Consider the following 15926-nt stretch of genomic DNA (forward strand, 5'->3'; position numbering starts at 1 on the left):
AGAAGCAGCAGGAGGAGGGTTGGGACCCCATGACCAGCACTACTGGGGTCTGGGGAGCTCTGACTCCAGGCTGGTGGGAAGACTTACCTGGGGGCCATGCTGAATTGGCTCCCTGGGAGCCTCCAGGCTGGGACTGAGAACTGGGTGGAGTCACAAGTGTCCAGGCCCAGCACAGTGTGGTAGACAGAAGGGAGGCTAAGGGACAGTGGGGTATCCCCAACAGTAACCTTCCTGCCCTAGACACAGCCTGGGGCCTGGAACTATGAGAACCAGACTGGGGACCTCAGGCTTTGCTCTGGCCCCTCCTGTCCTCCCCAAAGCTTCCTCCCCTGTCTCCATGACCCAAGCACCGGTCTGTGATTCTCAGTATTTTCCTCCGGATCCGTGTCCATCTGACAAATTAGGGAGACGCCAAGCATAATCTTCTTTAGGAGGTATCGCTCCCCATACTTACCCACTGGGAATAAAGCGAGTTTGATCATGTAGTTGTTTCATTTAGAATAATAATAATAATCCAATGCCTGTTAATAGATAATCAATAACCAATGCCTGTAAATAATTCCTTTAATCAGGGCAATGGGAAGAGTGGATCTTTCATGTGTTTTATGTTTGCAGTTGTCTTTCTTGTGTCTCATTGTTTTTTCTTGTCTGTCTCATTAGAAGACAGTAGGATTTTCATGTTTCCTTCTGCATTTAGCTGTGTTCTGGTTGAAGTCTATGAAAAAAGTCTACAGCTCAGAATGGAGTGTTGAAATTGTATGGGAATATAAAAATAAAATTTATTATTAAAAAAAATGTCTACAGCCTCACCACAAATATGTTGAAGTAGTGTTTTCACATTATGTGAATATTCCACTTGGATACTAAATTAAATCTATACAGCTGGCATTTTCTCCCAGGTTATTTGCAAAGTGAAACTGAAACAATATCATTAAATATTTCTTATTCAGTTACATTTCCATAGTTCTCTCTTGCATAAACTAACTGCAGTTAGTTTTAATGTGTGACTTTTTTAAGTAATATATTGTTCCACAAATTATAAGCTCTTCAATGTTCATTACACTGGAATCAAATTATTTAAAAAATTTATTTTATTTTTCACCACAAATCCAAAAAGTAAAAAGTAGTACTGGAAGTTGTCAAGTTAGTGACAGGACACAATTTTCCATGATTCTGTTTTTTTCTGAGCACTTATATTTGGTCAAGGTGAAGTTACTCTCAGTCAGCAATTGTCAGTTGATTCTCAAAGGAGCACACACTCATTTTCAGGACAATGTCTGCTCATTAACCAGATCAAATAGCCACAGATTTTATCATTCATTCCTTCATGTGAAGAGTATTGACTACAAAAAAAGAAAAACAGCCTAATTCATCTCATGCAAATATTTTCCTTGGCACATGGTAGTTGGGGACGCAGCAGGAGTGTTGTGTGTGCACTTGCGTGTCATTGCATCAGGTGCTGTAAAATGTGGATTTGAGGATGACAGAATAATGAAGATAATTTTTAATGCTTCAACCAAGACACTTTGAAAGACACTGCCTTTGAGTTGTGTTTCTGAGGTAAGCAGTTGTGAAGAATAACTGCAGCTAGTAATATAAGCTCCATTTTTAGTAAGTTTGCCTCAGCAGACGGCAAAATAGTGAAAAAGCCAATGGTGTCTTAGTGACGTTTAGAAAATAGTTTTGACCTCGTGGCTCCTGTGACAGGCTCTGGGTGACTTCAAGGATTCCACAACCACACTTTGAGAAATGCTTTCTCAGTGAACCAGGGAGCATCTCCCAAGTCTTCTCTGCCTTTGCCTCCTCTTCACTTGCCAGCATCCCTCTCCCTGGCTGGCTCCTGCCTCCCCAAGCTGCCTCCCCTGCAGATGCAATGGCAGCAGAGAGAGGACCCTGGAGACGTGGAGCTTGCACTGTCGTGAGAGATGGACACTGAGTAAAGGTGACAAAGACACTGTTAAACCTGACCTGAGCCAAGGGCGGAGCGTGTTTATTATGAAAGTAGAGCAGTAGGAGTGCTTCTATTATTTTAAATATATCAAAAGATGTAAAAAAAAAAAACAGGGCCTCCGTGGGGGCATAAGGTTTAAGTCTGAGTGTTATCACTTCTTAGACCTGAGTTTGATTCCTGACCAGGGAGCAACCCACATGGGCAGCAGACCTCTCCTGTCTCACCCACCACTCCCCTCAGCAGGTGATTTCAGTGGATTGGCCTATTCTGCTCCCTACTCTGTGTCTGGTGAATCCTCTCACCCTCTGCACCTCTGGCCTGTACCCCAGTTCTCGTATGCATAAATAAATTAAAATGAATCTAAAAACAAGGAAACAAAAAATACATGCAGCATCAAGTACAAGATCCATCTCAGACCCAGTAAATAGCAGAGGCTGGGGACCCAGTGGTGGTGTAAGTGAAACAAGACAATGGGGCACTCAGTCAGCAGGAGTCAGGCTTTGTCGTCAAATAAGTTTGATGTCAAACTAGAGAGGGTCAGTCCACCATCCAGTGCTGCCAGGCCAGAAGTCTAGGCTGGTCTGCAGCCCCAGCCAGTAGTCAGGCACCACCTGGGAGACTCAAGGTATAGCTTAATCTAGCCCTTTGTTTAATTTCTTTCTATATCCATATCTAAGTGATGTTTGTCTTTCTCCTTTGGGCTTATTTCCATTAGCTCCATCCATGTTGTCCCAGATGGCATGAGTTTATATTTCTGATGAGTAATATCTATTATCAATGTACAACCCCTTCCACAGCCTGGCTACTGTAAATAGTGCTGCAGTGATCAGGGGGTGCCAATTTCCTTTGAAGTAGTGTAAGGTCCTCTGCTGGTGTGCTGGCACCTGCCACCTAAAGGGAGCTGAGTCTCTGAGAGCACCTGCTTACTCTGCACAGGGGATTCCAGGAGGTTAGAAGTTCTGCAAATATAACTTTTTTCTATTTATATAAGCACTGGGTAAAGTCAGAAGCGCGGGAGGGTGAGAGAAATTCACCAGAGCCAGAGCAGGGAGCAGAACAGGTAGAAGGACCAAGTATATTGCTGAGGGGAGCAGCGGGTGGCAGGAGAGGTCCTTCGTGCCATGTGGGACCCTCACCAGCGTCCAGGGATCGAGCCAGCGAACCGGCACTGCAGAGGCTGCGGGCAGCAGAGGCAGCAGCTTCACAGCCCAGCACTCAACTGCTGCACCACCAGCAGAGCCCCCAAGGTGGTTGTTTCCAGACTGAAGTCTCTTGCAATTGTGCACACGGTTGAGAACCACAGTGATGAGTCCCCTACCAGGCACTATCCTTCCATCGGCTCTAGTCTGTAGGCCCCTATCGTATGGGTACTGTATGCTCCAGCCCTTGTTTTGGCTTTGGGGCTTTTGGCGGCTCTCTTGTCTTAGAGCCCGGGCAGGTGGGTGCCACTGCAGCCTATCCTGGCATCCCATCCTCATGCCCCGTGAATACCCATTTCAGTTGGATCCCAGCCGGTGTCAGAGACACCAAGTGTTAAAAGCTCTTTATGAGTTGCTGGACAACACCAACAACAAACAGCTCTTTCAGACATGAGCCCGGAGCTTTGCTCCTTCCGGTGATGTCAGACTGAGGACTGGAGGCCCAGTCTCTGACAGAGGTCTTCATCCTCTCTTCCTCCCACAGAGGTTGGCTACTGGATGCTGCTTGTCTTCTTTCAGCTTCTGGCCCTCCTTTCTTCAGAGGCCAGGAACAGAGTCTTCCCCTTCTTTCTTTGGAGGTTGGAACAGAGCCCCTCAGCTCCCTCTAACCCTGGCTTATATCACTCTTCAGGGTGTCCCAACATCAAGTCTGGTTGGACTATTTTTCTTTTTTGTGCAGAAGAACTGGGTATTGGCCAAAGGTGTAGAGTGAGCAGAACAGGCAGACTGACTGAAACACACTGCTGAGGGGAGCAGCCGGCAAGGCAGGAGAGGTCTGCTGCGCCCTGTGGTCAGCTCCGGCCAGGGATCAAACTCAGGCAGCAGTGGTGATGGTGCCGAGACTTAACCTCTAGGCCACCAGGGAGGCCCTGGACCATCTTCATCCTTGGCTGACTGGACCACCTGATTGGTCCTGCCCATAACCCAGGAAGCATGCAGAAAAGGGCAGTTCTGAAGAGCAACTGCGACAACGGACTTGTGGGGAGCAGCAGAGTGGAGACCACCGCTGCTGCTGGCTCCTGCCACCAAGTCATCTCCCAGATCTGCGCCCACAGATGCGGGGGACAGGCACAGGCCCCTCTTCCTGAGGCAGGCACTGTGGGACTTTGCCACCTGCCCAGACCCCTTCCCTCACCGCAGCAGTACTGCTTTCTAGTGCTCTCTGAAGTGAAGGATGCTGAGGCTCAGCCCTGTTCAGTGAAGCGCGACCCAGAGCCAAGTCTGGAACCAGGATGTCTCCACGTCTCCTCGTCTCTCCCCTACTGGCTCATGCCTCCAGCAGGGAGGTGACCTGCAGTCCCGAGGAACCCACCACTTCATGTCAGAGCCTAGGGCACAGGTGGTCACGGACCTGGCAGGACTGCAGGGTCCTCAGTGCCCCCCAGCCCTGAGTTGGAGCCATCTCTGTCCCGGCCTAAGGACCTCCCTCCCAGAGGCCTCCGAGCCCTTCCTAGCTGGTGCAGGCCTTACCAGCTCCTTCATCTCTGCCAGCTTCTCCCGTACCTGGCCGAGTTTCATGGCCAGCTCGCTCTTGGTGTGTTGCTCTGTTTGGAGGGAGCCGGTCATCTCCATACTCTGATGGGCCAGGACAGACAGAAGAAACAATGAGACGCCACCCAATACAGCTGGAGACCCAGAGCTCGGTGTCCCCTCCCACATCAGGAAGAGGTCATCCCCAGCCAGGGCACCCCAGGCACCTTACCTTCTTGCCAAGCGCTCTCTGGCTCCGAATCTGATCATCTCCTGCACCCACCCTCTGCCGGGACTCCCACGTCACCGGTTCTCCACGGGGATGAACACTGCCCACCTCTACACATCAGTCTCAAAGGCCACCCCCTCCAGCCTCCAGACCCTTCAGAGCCAACTGCTCCCTCAGTTGCCACATCCACCTTGCCACCTAGCAAGTGTCTGCTGCCAAGGGCCCATGGGCGATGGGTAAGAGTCCAGTTGATTTTTAAAAGACAGTGGGGGAGGATGTCCCAGTCACTCATCTCTGGTGAACCTCACGCACTTGCAGTTCTGCTACAAAACTCACCTTAGTCCTTGCACCTGTAACAAAAGCCCCCTTTCTCCTAAGCCTGCATTTCCCACTCCTAAGCTAAAATGAATTCATCACTTTGGAAAATCAACTGCAGTGTGGACTGTTGGCCTTTGCGGGACATGCCCAGAGGGCAAGCCCCGTGTTTGGGGCGGGGGTTTGAGGCTCTCCTAGTGGGACGGCCCCTGAGCATTCACCCTGGAGGCTTGGAAGGCCCAAATCTCACACCCCTGCTCTGGAAGCTCTTCCCAAATGACCTCTCACCCTTCACGGTGTATTGTATCTTCTCCAAGATGATAAAGATGTGCGGGAAGGAAAACAATGATCAACCAAGCAGGTGAAATAGCAGACGTGGACACACGAGGGTTAATGATGGCAACATAAAATCAGCCAGAGGCCAAGTACCTTAACCAGACAAGCCTCAGGCATGCACGCTGGGAGAGACCAAGCCAGAGAGGGGGTCTCGGCACGGCCTCACTCCTCCTGTCCAATGGGGGAGCGCTACCCCATTGGAGCGGTTAAGGTCGGACACAGCACCTGCAGAATGTCCTGAATCTACAGGAGGTGAAAAGAGAAAAACAAGGGCAAGGGGAGGAGAGAAAAGCGGCTTAGAGAAGACAAGAAGGTCAGAGAAGGAAAGAGAGAGCAGCTCTGGACAATGGATGCTGGAGACATGGTGACGGATCATACCACGGCCTGTGCCTTCTTTCCAAACGGCCACTCACCACCTCGCCTGAGGCAGGAAGCAACATGAACCAAGAGATGATCAAAGCTACCAAATCAGTCTGGAAGACACTGATCTGGCCCAACAACTTCATCTTCCAGTTGAGGAAATTGAGGCCTGAGAAGGACGTGACTTTCCCTGGGATCACCCAGCAAGCAGGTGGCAGAGACGGACTCCCACCTCAGAGGTCACCTAATCCCAAGCACCTGGGGCTCATCTGTGCCGCCCTAAAGGGAGAGGGTGTCCTCAGTGACTGGCTTCCCCTTGAGGCTGGGGATGAGGGAAATTGCCAGAGCAAGAAGTCCATAGCAACGCCCTGTACTGAAGGCTCACTGCGCACCAGGCCCTGCACGAAGGGATGAATGCACAATCCTCTCACGGATGCTGCCTAGATTTAAGTAGAGCTGTAGCACCCTGACTCACAGGTGGACAAAGAGCTTAAACAGTGTTGTCCCAAATCAGATCCCCAGCAGAGCTACGGAGAGGCCGCACTCAGACCCAGGGTTCTTACCCACTTCTTCCATGCTCTTCACCTCTCACTGAGCTGCCCCTGGAGCACCCCCTCTCCCAGCCTGGCTGAGCAAGACTTACATCTTCAGATGACTTACAACCACTTCCAGTGGTCTCTTGCAGGAGACCCCAAGATGTTTTTCCTTTGGTAGTCTGTCAACTGCGGAGAGGAAAAAGAGAGTTGAGGCTCACGAGATCTGCAAGCCCCTGTACTCACACCCCACTTCACAAGTTAGATTTGCCATCTGACGTCATGCACCAACATCTCCACCAGGTGCTGTGAGTAGTCCCCCCGTCCCATCCTCCCAATGACAGAGAAATGGACTGATAACTTGGTTTAAAGAAAAATGTTTAGGAATTTTCACTCAGTCTTCAGACTCGAACTTCCGGGATGCCATGACTCAGTAGCTGCCAGCAGGCAGCGCTGCTCAAGCTCCTGCACCAGTGGATGCTGATGGCAGGAGGCAGTGAGGGACAGCCAGGGGCACAGCCAGGCACATTTCAGAGCAATCTGTTACAATCTCACATATGTACGCATATGTACATTAACACAGAAGGCTTTTTTCCTCAAGAGAAAAATGTTATCATTAGTATTGGCCCCAAGAGTGGGAGGAGCCATGACACTATAGGATTTGAAACCATGTCAGCGGGGAATTGGAGCCCCCAATTTCCCTTTCCATGTCTTTGCGTAGTTTCATGAAGGCTTCCACATTTTGTTCTACAATCTTTGATTCATTGATACAATAACAACATTCTTCCCTGAGGAACAGGCAGGTGCCCCCCTTGTTAGCCGTCAACAGGTCCAGAGCCCGCCGGTTTTGGAGCATGGCCTGTGCCAGGGCGGGGGAGCTGTCTTTGTGATAATGCTAAAGACAAAGAGGTTTTTTCTAAGGAGGGGTAGATACCTTTAACCGAAATATTAGAAGTGCAGGAATGAAAGCCGACAAGGGCATCATTTGGATAGCAGGGGTAGCTGTGATTGGAGTCCCATAGGGGGACTGAGAGTTGGGGAGTCTGGCAAGCAGCGTCCGTAATCTTCGTCATAGTGGTATTGAGATTAATTGGAGCTGCTGCCAGTAGAGGCCTCTGAAGGGAAGCACAGAGGAAACAAGAAAGGTATTAGATCCAAAAGAGTTATGTAGGAATAGTATAGCGTTTTGTATTTTACGAATCCAGGTTGAGGGTGTCTCTGTCTTTTCTGTGATGTTAGCTGATTTTGTAGGACTTGCTCTGAATGGAGGATGTCCTGGGAGACTTGGACTGTGGCATTTTGTGTCGGGACATAGTCCCTTGAGATGGGAAAATGTTGCCACTGTGTAGGAATGCCAGCCAGTGTACCCTGTGGCTTGGACTCCCTGTACCCAGCGTAGGTCCCAAGGACCTGAAATAGTATAGTTAACTTGATTCGTATTGAAACCCGTATTATGACAGATGGAGAGAACATTCGGCCTTTGTCTGGAAGGTGCACTGTACATGACGGGCAAGGGCACCCCCATATTCTTTGTAGGTATTCTTGCAATGATATAAGGTTTGATGGTAAAAGAAAAAACATGGTGTTCATAGTGTTGTTAATTGATGAAAGAGTTAGGGTGAGAGTGATGGGTGCTGTGCATCCGGCCTGCGGGCATCCGCAGTACCCACCAAGTGGGTAGTCTCCGTGGATCCTGAGACAAAGGTCTCCCTAACTTTGAATTTCTACACATAGGACACTGAGCTAGGGGAGATTTTGACAAGAAATGCGCATCCTAGTAGGACCAGGTTACAACATACATACTGTTTGTCTTCGGCGCACATTTGACCCGAGAGAGATGGTGCCAGGAGGGGACTCCCAGAGGTGTTACCACTATAGGCGTGGTGAGAATGACTGTGTGCGGACCAGTCCATGGAGGCTGCAGTGGCTTTGGCTGAAGCGGTTTGAGCAGAACTTGGTCTCCTGGATGCAGTGGTGGGGAAGGTCAGTTGAGGAGGTCGAGATTCGGGCAGGACTGGGTAAGTACCGGTCTGCATGTTCCTGGAGCAGTTGCAGAGCTCTCAGGAGAGTTTAGTCAGGTGACCCTTGATTAGCTCATTGGCGCGCTCCACTTTCCCTGAGAATTGTGGGTGGTGGGGAATGTGAAGCTTCCAGGTGATACCCAGAGCCGCGGAGACCTGCTGAGTAATCTTTGAGATAAAAGCTGGACCATTGTGAGATAGGACAGATGTGGGGAGGCCAATGCATGGGATAATGTGGTTAAGAAGGCCTCGGTTACCCCTGAGCCATTTCTCTAGCTGCGGGGAAGGGCTTGACCCAACCTGTTATTGTATCAACCGTTGTGAGCAGATATTTAACTTTTTTGTGAGTAGGGAGGTGAGTAAAATCAACCTGCCAATCCTGTCCGGGTAAGTGTCCACGCAGCTGGTGAGCTGCAGAAGAAGGAGGTTGGCGAATTCCCCCTTGAGGTGATCCACGAGCACCGGTTTGATGATGGGAACACAGCTGCCAGACTTTTGCATTCAAGGAGGGGTGGAAGAGCAGACTCAGGATTTGGCGTTCATTAGGTTCCTAAGTCGGAGTGATGGAGGGGACAGATAGAGAGAGAATAGGACCAGGATCTGCAGCAGAGTGAGTTGTGGGAGCCCTTGTTGCTGCATCAGCCTTGTTATTCCCTGTGGTCACGTAAGAATTGTCCGTGTGGTGTCCTTCACAGTGGATCATGGCGACTTCAGTTGGAAGCTGCAAGGCCACTAGAATCTTAAGGGCAAGTTTAACGTTCATGATGGGGGACCCCTGGGTGGAGAGGAACCCCCTTTCCTGCCAAATCGCAGCAGGACTGTGAGCCATAAGGAAGGCATATGTTGAATCCGTATAGATGGTGACATTCTTATGGTTGCTGAGGGTCAGGGCCCCGGTAAGTGCTCTGAGTTCTGCCTTTTGGGAGGTGGTTCCTCCGGGCAGCTTTCCTGCCTCGATGACCTGATTGAGGGTAACCATGGCCTAGGCAGCCCTCCGCTGACCTCGCGCACCTTCGCAAGAGCTGCCGTCTACAGACAGAGTCCAGTAGGCATCTGACAAGGGGAGTCGGCCAAACCCAGTCTGGAGGTTTGCATTTCGTCCAGGATTTCAGGGCATGAATGAGCGGCAGAAGGGGGGCCAGAGACAGAAGAGGGGCTGGGTTGAGAGAAGTTGACTGAGTGAGACTCGCCAGAGGGTTTTCGATAAAGAGCACGTGGAAGTCCTGTGAGCGGGCAGGAGTGAGAGTGGAGAGCGGGCCGGGAGACAGGAGGGCCTGAAGGTGGTGCGAGTAATGTGCTTGGACAGGTCTTCCCAGAGTAAGTTTGAGGGGTTCCCGGGTGAGTAGAGCTGCCGCCGCCAGGGCTCTAAGGCAGTGTTGCCAGCCCCTGACGGTGGGATCCATCTGCTTGGAGAGATAAGCGACAGGACACAGGGCTGGCCCAGAGGCTGGGAAAGGCCGCCTGCCGCCATACCCCGACGTGCATCTGTGCACAGGAGGAAAGGCTTTTCTGGGTCAGGAAGGCCAAGGACAGGTGCCCTAAGGAGGATATGTGTGAGTAAAAGGAAGGCCCTGCAGACATCCCAGGGAGATTGGAGAAGTCCTTCGAGGGAGGCTTTTGCTGTGTCGTACAGTGGCTTGGCTAGGAAAGCAACATTAGGGATCCAGTGAGGGAAGAATCCGACCAAACCTAGGAAGGAAAGGATTTGTTCTGCCGATTCAGGGGAGGGAAGGTCCCGGATGGCCTGTTTGTGGTCCACCGTCAGCTGTTTGGAGGAAGGAGTTAGTGGAAGACCCTGATAGACGCCTGTGGGAACTGAAAGTGGGCTTTGGACGGGGAGACACGGTATCCTTTTGAGCCCAGGAAGGTGAGGAGTTGTGCAGTGTGTTGCTGAGATTGTGGCAGAGAAGGTCTGCAGAGGAGGAGGCCAGCAACATATTAAAGGAGAGCCCAGAAAGGAGTTGGACTTACCTGCTACCTTGACTGTTACCCTGCGCTCCTTGAAGTTTATCGGGGTCGATGAGTCCGGGCCTCTTCAGTCCTCAGCTGCCAAACCGAAGACCGCCGGTGGCAAGAGTTGCAGGGGCTGGAAGGACTGGCCCACCACAGCCAGGCATGGAGGGACAGTCACTTTTCCAGTGACCCTGGACGTTGCAGATGGGGCATGGTCCTGGCAGGGGTTGGGGCATTGTCTGGACCAGTGGCCTTCTCGACCACATTTGAAGCAGGCTCCCAGCGGTGGTCGGTTGGGAGCCATGGGGCCCATTGTCATCCTCTGTCAGGCGGCAGGCACTGCGGTGGTTGAAGGAACATGGCCTGGTGGTCTCAAGGCCCTACCAGGGCCTGAGCTTGAAGCCCAGCCTTCTGGAGACTACGGAGTTCCCTCTTTGCCCTGTCCTGTTCCTTCCGGTTTTTTAAAACTGTCAAGGCCATATTCAGCAGATCCTGGATAGGGGTTTGATACAGTCCTCAGCCTTCTTTAAAAAAAAAAAAAAAAAAAAAAGATTTATTCATTTACACTAGAACGGGGTCCAGGCCAGATACGTGGGAGGGTGAGAGGATTCACTAGAGACAGAGTGGGGAACAGAACAGGCAGACTGACGAAATACACTGCTGAAGGGAGTAGCAGGCGAGGCAGGAGAGGTCTGCTGTGCCATGTGGGACCCTCGCTGGCCGGGCGGCATGAAACCAGTGCTGCAGAGGCCTCGGAGAGACTCACAGCGCGGCGCTTTGCCATCTGCGCCATCAGGGGAGTCCTCTCAAACTTCTTAAGCTTCTATTAATGTCAGGAGCTGACTGAGATATAAAATGGGTAGCCAGAACTGTTGAGCCTCCATTTGAGTCAGGGTCAAGCCTGGTATGGGGCTGGAGCGCCTCCGTCAGGCGACTAAGGAAGGCAGCAGGGTTTTCTGAGGCAGACTGGGTGATCTCCCTGAGCTTAGCAAAATTTACACTTTTGTGCACAGCCACTTGGAGACCAGCTAGGAGACAGGTAATAAAATGGTCTTGGTGAGTCCTGCCCCGGGGGCCCTGCCTGTGTCAGTCTGGTAGCCCCACCCCAGCTCTGGGCTGGGAACTGCTGCAGAGCCTGGGGCCATGGTTGTGTCAGTCACAGGGACCTGATCTGCTTGGTCTTGGGCAGACCTAAAAACCTGCTCCTTTTTGTCAGAGGTCAGGGTGGAAGAGAGGATCACATGTAGTCATGACAAGTAAGGTCACAGGCTTGGGTAAGACAAGGAAACTCTTTGGTGTAGGTGGTGGGATTGTTAGTGAAAGAACCTGGAGGCTTTTCAGTCTGGGAGAGACCAGACAGAGAGGAAGGACCATGGACTCTAACTCCTCCTTCAGTCCCTGCCACTTCCCTGAGGGGACCCAGAAGAGGACCACCCAGAACGGGTGTGGTGGCTAGGAGGTGAAAAAAAGAGGGGAGGCCGGATTGGGGAGCTGGAGGAGGTGAAGACTGAGAATCTAGAGGATCAGAGTCCGTTGAAGAGGGTCCAGAGAGGGGGAGAGTGAGAGGAGTCTCAAGACTTGGAGAGTGTGGCAGGTTTTCAGGAGGGAGGGGCTGGAGGGGGGCACGGGAGCACAAGAGAAAGCCAGCCTGGCCCTAAGGGATCTCTGACCATTTTCCATTGCGGTGACAGAACTCTTTAGGTCTGTAAGGATGGAGAAGTCAAAAGCGCCATGCTCGGCCCGTGGGAGCCATTGTCCAGTTGGTATTGAGGCCACGCAGCGCTGCAGTAAAAGATGAGACGCTTAGGGCACATATCTGGCCTAAGTTCCAAGGGACCAAGGTTTGAGAGAAGGCATCTGCCGCGAGGGTGATAGATAAGCTTCAGTCAGAAGTTGGCTCTCAGAGAGAATTTGATTCCTATATTGGTCACACACACACTTAAGTTCATACAGGCAAGCCAACCCCAGGTTCCAAAGTACCTCCGACTGAAGACAGCCACTGAGACTTGTCTTACCCGGGCCTTCCACCTAGGTGGATGTTCTCTGGCTGTGGAAGTCTCTAGGCTCGAGGGCCCGCAGAGCAGATGGTCACGCAGGGTGTTGAGCTGATAGGCCGCTTGTGCCGCTGTCAGGGAGCAGGCCGTCAGGGAGCCTTCGAAATTCATGCTGGGGGTGCAGCCCCCATCCCCCTATGTGAGTGTGCTGCTGGGGCAGGGCAGCCACCTTGGGAGCTTTGGAACTGGATCCACCACAGGGCAGAGGAGGTCTGACCCCTCCTCCTTATTGTGGCAACTGAGTCGCCTTCAGGAAGGCTCAGGTTGTCTGATGGCTTTGGAAAGCCTGAGGGTCCAAGCCACACCCTCGGCCCGCAGCCACCTTGCAACCAGGCAGGCCACAGAGCGCCTTGCCCTCCGTGCCTGCTGTTGCTGTTCCCGCCAGCACAGGGCCAAGGCAGTCCCTGTGCCCCAGGTGAAGCACCGAAGCCTACAGGACCTGGGCCTGGGCCTGTTGTTCCATAGTGTCACTTCTCCTTTTTCAGCCAGGGGACCTCAGTGTCGGCTGACCTGGGCAAGTCGGCTTCTCTGAGTTCTACCCAAGCTGGTCAGTAAAACTTGCCCCACAGACCTGCCTGCCCCCGCACCCCTACACTGATGCTTGCTCTTCTGCTTTTCCACACCAGGAAGGGCCCAGCCTCACCTACACGACCTGTGGTCCCCCAGCCTGCTGAGGCTCCCCTCTTAGACTTATAAGCCTGTGGCCGCTAGCATCTGGCCTCCTGCCCTCCCTGCCTCCCCAGGGTCCATATGGGGAACTACTGTGCTTTCTGCCTACCCAGGGGGCCCCCGGTGCTCCCTCCAGCCATCCTCTCAGCTCTTCCCTCCCGGGGCAAACAGTGATATTCCGCCTGTCTTTCTCCATCAGAAATGGTGGAGTCACGTGGGGCCCGAGGCCGCCTACTCCTGACACTAAGGGTGACCCTGGGCTGGTGGGTTGAAAGACAGGGGAGCAGAGAGGAGGGAGCCGGAGGGGGCCGATCACATGTCTGGCCCACGGGTGCACTGTCTCGTGTGTGTGAGAGGCTGGCGAGTGAGCAGGGAGAGGCTCCAGCTCCTGCTCCTGCATCCCCCTCCCTGTCCCCCTCTCCTCTCATCCAGAACCCCTGCCCACACCCTCCCCTACTTCGTCTTCCCTCCCCACCTCCCCCCCAGTGCTGCAGCCCAGGCTGTTAGGGGGAAATGATGTCCTGAGATAATCCCATACAGGCTTTGTGGACTCCACCCCCACTCCAGACCAAAGCCATCAAGACTCTGGGAAAGACAAATCCCATCACCACCAAGGGAGGGTGGCTGGGACCTGAGGGTGGAGTTGGGCAGCCAGGTTGGATATAAAAACCAAACACGTGGGCCTTGGGCTCGCTCTCTGGCTCGCGATCGCTCACCTCCTGGCTTCACAGCTCCTGGCTGGCGAACAACTCTGAGAGCGCCATTTTGGGATTCCTGATCGGCGGATCGGGTAGGACTCATTTAAAACTTTGTCTCCCGCTTTTCTCCCAGAGCTGTACATTTCCTCATTTCCCCTTTCCTTGTAAATAAACCTTTTATTAACCTTTCACGTGTGCCTGCAGTAGAGCATTGATAAGTCCTTTTAAGCGCGCGGGTGAGGACCCACAGTCAGGCACCCCGTTTTGTATCGGGGTTGCTCTACAACAGTTTGGCGCCCAGCGTGGTTTCCAAGTTACACCCGCGGTTGACCAGCCCAAAGTAACATTCCTTGCATTGGTCACCATAAGCGCACTAGTTCTGCAGGACTAGCAGTATAATATTTGTCTCTAGTCCTGAAAAGTCTGTTTTTCACCTGTGCGTACAGCCCTTGTGGGTGCGTTTTGACTCAAATATGGCCTCCACCATGAGCCTATACAGTTTCATCCGTAGCCTGAGTTCTTTCAGTTTCCTTCCGGCCTTGAATTTGAGTAGTCTTCTTCCATTAAATATCACCACCAGTTTCATTAATATAAATAATTTGATGAAGCCTGGTGTATGGCACGTGATTTTACTATTGTATACATACATGGGTGGTTTACAAGCCATCCCTTTACAGTCTGTGCTTCTGGGTGGTTTTTTGGTAATATGTGTAAGCGCAATTTGCTACATTCTTGTTACTGTGAGAGGTAGAAGTTCTACTTCACATACTGAGAATGTGCAACAACACATTCAGGCTCTTAACATAGCCATGCAACAACAAATTCAGGCTTTTAATGTGGCCATACAACAACAAAATCAGGCTTTTGATTTAACGATTAAGAGTATAAGGGATGAAAATCGTAATGTTTTTGAGTCAGCTTATCAAAGCATGCTGTATCAAGTGCAACAACAAAATCGGACTTTTGAGTCAGCTTTTAAAGGTATGCAGGACCAGATGCAGGCCGCCCTCCATAAATTAGATATGGCGGAGGTGAAGGTTAGGCTAATGGTGCAGAGAAAGGATAGACCTTCCCCTTTCCATGAGGACAGCCAGAGAGCAGAGTTAGAAGAGGAGGAGCATCATATTTTAAATACTTTAAATACACCAGGACAAAATCCTCTTCCACGTGACAAAGCCCCTCCCGTGCAGACCCCTGAGGCTGCACAGCCTCCACTGCCCTCTGGGGAGGACACTAAAATGGCGTCTCCTCCCCACACTAGACTCGGCACCATTTTGGCAGGAAGGATCACCCTGAGGCAGGGCAGTTTCCCCTTCGCCAGATGCCAATGGGTGGCTTAAATGAACATGGGAGACCTACTGCGTACTTTTGGTCACACCATCCGTTCAGTACTGCGGACCTCCTAAATTGAAGGAGCTCTGTTCCCTCGTACCGGCAGGCTCCCAAGAGGATGGAGAACTTGTTGGCCTCTATCTTCGTCTCCCACCGCCCTAACTGGGCAGATATACAGTCCATGCTGCACACTTTATTAACGCTGGATGAGCAGAGGATGGTATTCAGGAAAGCCAGGGAGGAGGCTGACCGTCTCCACCAACAGGATAGGCAGTCCCCAGAGCCGGAGGTTGTTGTCCCAGAGAGAGATCCTGGATGGGACCCTAACAATGGAGGAACGGCGATGTTGGATCTCTATAAAAAATGCTTATTGGTAGGACTGCAGCAGGGGATCCCCAAACAAAAAAACTTTAACAAAATATTGCAACTCGAGCAAGGAGCTAATGAGGATCCGTCAGAGTTCCTTGAGTATTATTCAAACTTACACTAACCACACGGATATAAACCCAGATGCCCCAGAAAATGCTCGTCTGATCACTATGGCTTTCATTACCCATAGCGCCCCAGACATAAAGAAAAAGTTAGCTAAGGTGGACGGCGTCACTGAGATGAGTCCGTCCCAGGTAGTGGACCTGGCATTCAGGGTTTATAATAATAGAGAGGACAGGAGACCGAAACCTGCAACTGTTTTTTTACAAAGAGAACACAGAACAGGGTTTCAGGGAAACAGTAATGGACAGAGACGTGAACCCCTAGGAAGAAATCAGTGTGCTTTCTGTAGGGAAGAGGGACATTGGAAGTACAGT

This window comes from Talpa occidentalis, unplaced genomic scaffold, assembly GCF_014898055.3.
Source record: "Talpa occidentalis isolate TD23 unplaced genomic scaffold, MPIMG_talOcc4v2.1 talOcc4.41, whole genome shotgun sequence".
NCBI classification, from domain to species: domain Eukaryota; kingdom Metazoa; phylum Chordata; class Mammalia; order Eulipotyphla; family Talpidae; genus Talpa; species Talpa occidentalis.